General features: G+C 42.5%; 1 long non-coding RNA gene across 1 annotated transcript; it reads left to right on the forward strand.

The window, feature by feature from the left end:
• The first annotated feature begins 6 nt into the window (after positions 1 to 6).
• On the forward strand, positions 7 to 3,365 carry LOC116216475. The gene is made up of 3 exons (XR_004159278.1): positions 7 to 273; positions 860 to 984; positions 1,236 to 3,365. It is a non-coding gene; the product is annotated as an uncharacterized LOC116216475 (long non-coding RNA).
• The last annotated feature ends 163 nt before the right edge of the window (positions 3,366 to 3,528 follow it).

The raw sequence follows: 3,528 nt of genomic DNA on the forward strand, positions 1-3,528 counted from the left end.
CGCGTACCGGCGGCAGAAGGAGGCGGGCCCGCGCTCCTCGAGCACGTGCCGGGCCGTGCTCCGCTGAGTGAGGCGTGAGGAGCCGGGCCCGGAGAACGGCGGGACGAGGAGTGGCGGGGGCGGCGCTGAGGGGCGGCTGTTAGCTTTGGGCTGGGCACCTCGAAATGGAGCGGGGGAGGCAGCTCCGTTTGAAATCAATTCCCTATAAAAAGCAGTTGACGGAGGAGTTTGTATTTGCGTCTGAACGCTTGCATGCAGCTTCTAGGCGTAAAGGTGAGGGGTGGGGTGACATAATTTGTGAGATAAAAAATAGGTTATTGGCAAATCACGTCAGCCCAGGACATGGAGATGGAATAACGCAAGAGGTCATATAGACCACAGCGATGTGCATCACACTCAGTGGGACAGAACTATGTTGTTCCATTTTTAGGAATAATTCTCCCTTTGTTTCTCTCCGTGATTGCTTCTTTTCATCCTTTCATCTATTTCTCTGTCATAAAAAAAAAAAATAATCCTGTATATAGTGTGATAGGTAAGGGAGCGCTTCTGTGCTTTGAAGCGCCTGTACCCACTTAAAAATCAAATTTTGTGAAATGATTCATATGACTTCATTTTGCATAACACATTGTTCTCCCGAGCGCTCGCTTACTGGCAGAAAGGTTCAGATTTCACACGATAACAGTTATTTATAGGCAGTGACATGGCTTCGGAGGAGCCCATTTAGAAAGAATGCCTGGTTTGTTGGGGGGATTTTTGTCTGTTTGAACTGGTTGTAAGAACAAAAAGTTTCATAGGTATGGGCTGATGGCTATTTTTCTCCAAGCTACAAATTTAACAAATGCACCTCGATCTTTTGCAGAACTACAATTCAGTGTTGTGTCACGGATAGCAACAAGGACATGGACACCAGAGACGACAGTGCATCAGCTACCTCAGTTTAGAAGCTTTTTTTCAGCTGTTTTCATCCTCTTTCTTCAAATAAAGGTGTAACAACTGTAACTGTTTGATATTATAATGTATGCAATCGTTCACAATTTATAATAAGCATACAATTTGCAGTAAAATATGTGCTTGGCTTTCTTAATTGAATTAAGGTACAGCAGGTTTTCCTCTGCATTCTTTGATTTTTTTTGTTATGTTTGCTTAGCTTGCATTAAATCATGGTTGCATTTGAAGTGATGGCAGAACTTATTTTTCACTCAAGTCAGTACTGCCCATCTCCATTCATTTTTCAGAATTACTTCTGGTTCTCTCCTACTAATAACAAATCTGTACTCAGGTAAGTTGGATTTTTACTCCAGCCCATCTAAAATTCATTTATCAGCAGTATGTTTTGCAGAAAAATGAAAGCACACTTTTACTGAACATACAGAGTAGGTTTCAATCAAGGTCAAGCTGTAATTGATAATGTGTTTTTATGGTTCCTAACAGTGGTGTGTTCTTTCCATCAGACAAGTTGAAACTCGTTCTTTAAGGTCATACACCTGTACATCCTTAAATAACATAATCAGCATTTTCTTTTATTCTCCCCTGCTCGTAATCAAATTATCTTTGATCTCTAATTAACATTATATAAACACCTTTAAGGAATCTGAAATGTGTTCTTGTGAAGTAAGCATAGATTTTCCAGACAGTGGATGATTCCCTACGTGTTTTGTTTTCAGGACACAAAGTACTATTTTCTATATGCAGAAGTTACATTATCTGGGCTATGGTTTCCTGTACAAATTTACTGAGAAGAGACCCACCTCGGATGAAAGAGGAAGCCTTGGAATTATGGCTTAAATTAAGTATTTGCAGCCTAAATACATTACAAAGAATGCACATGCCATGTTTTATACCTTACCTGTTCTGCCTACTGTCTTGTGCAAGTTAAGAGTTTGCAGCACAAGACAGAGGTTTATTTTCTTCATTATACAGGCATGGCAACAACAAAGTGTTGATTCAGAGCATTTTGTTTGAGCTAAGTTGTGTTCTCTATGCACAGTGCAGTTCCTGAAGCACTGCAGTGCTGCACTTCTTAACAGCACCATGTGATGTTATCAGGTGCCATAGCTCATCTGCACAAGCCTTTCATATGAACTAGGCATCTGAATGTATTCAGATTTAGGGTGCATTAATAAAGATTCAGCGATTCTCTTCAGATTCACAGTTTTACACCTTATTATCCTGTTGGGGTGCTGTCTAGTGGGGAAGATGCATTGCTGATAGCTGGTTTTGTCACAAAGCGGGGAACCCTTACAGAGCCTGCAAAATGGACGATCATAGAAACATCATTAGTTCAGTTTCTCTGTTCCTATGGGAAGAGGCTCAAATCACACAGGTACTTCAGGAAAACGTTGTGCTGGATCTGCTGTGCTGCAAAGAGCGCTGCTTTGAGGCACAGCCAGCTCACACTGGCAGAGCTGAACAGTCTGCACGGAAGAGGAGGCTTCAGTCACTTTTTTGTACGAAACAGAAAACAAGGATCTGCAAAGACATACTGTGGTTGTACTTGGAAAATACCTGACGAGCACTAAAAAGCTTCTCTTTACAGATAAACAGTCAACATGCGTGACAGTTTGTAACTTTTCTTCCTAGTTGGAGAAGTTACTTGGTACATGCTGCATGGTTTATTTCTGTAGGCAGGAAAAAATGTCTTTTCAGTTGTGTTCTCAGTAGCTGTATTGTTATGTTTTGGTTTTGGCATGTGCCATTCTCTGGCATATACTCAGATATACCTTTTTTTTTTTCCTACTCAGAGTTATTTTCTGAATACTGTACATTTCCATAGGACTTCCAAACACCAGCAGCCCAGCTGCAGCATGCTTGTTCCTCCCTGTGTCCCTTTTTTCTTCTGCTGTCATTTTTTTCCAGCTTTGCCCTGGATCTGTGTCACTCTTCTCTGAACTCTGGGGGGACAGGACATCCCAGGCTCCTGTTTGCTGTCCATTGCACCCCCAGATCAGCTGCTGCATAACTGTTGCCCATCCTCCCAGTGTGATATAGTCCTTCCACAGTGCAGTAGTTTGTCCCGGCCTTCACTGGACAAATCATCACTGGGGCTGGTCAAAATCATTTTAATTACAGCCCTGTCATTCCTTGCTTTTACCTGCAGATTTACGGAACATGCTCTCAAAAACAGGGTAGCAGTGAAATTACTGTGAATGATTAAATCCAAGATCTGGAAGAGGTGCCCTGAAGAATGTTGTCTAATCTAACCTGTCAACCATTGCTAGCTACTGTGAGGATGATTTCCAATCATTTTGGCACTCACATTATAGCAGTTTTGTGTACTCTTTGGCCAAGGTTCATCTTTCCTAACTTTAGACACTTAACCTAGAGAGTAATTGCCTAAAGCTACTTTCAAAGTCAATAATTAAGAGAAAGCAGGTTGTGTCTGAAGTGCCTTTTTCTTGGGAGGGAGGGATGAAGGGAAGGAGGAGGAGGAGGAGGAGGAGGAGGAGGAGGAGGAGGAGGAGGAGGAGGAGGAGGAGGAGGAGGAGGAGGAGGAGGAGGAGGAGGAGGAGGAGAGGAGAGAGAGAGAGA

The sequence above is a fragment of the Meleagris gallopavo genome, chromosome 3 (assembly GCF_000146605.3).
Source record: "Meleagris gallopavo isolate NT-WF06-2002-E0010 breed Aviagen turkey brand Nicholas breeding stock chromosome 3, Turkey_5.1, whole genome shotgun sequence".
In the NCBI taxonomy this organism is placed as follows: domain Eukaryota; kingdom Metazoa; phylum Chordata; class Aves; order Galliformes; family Phasianidae; genus Meleagris; species Meleagris gallopavo.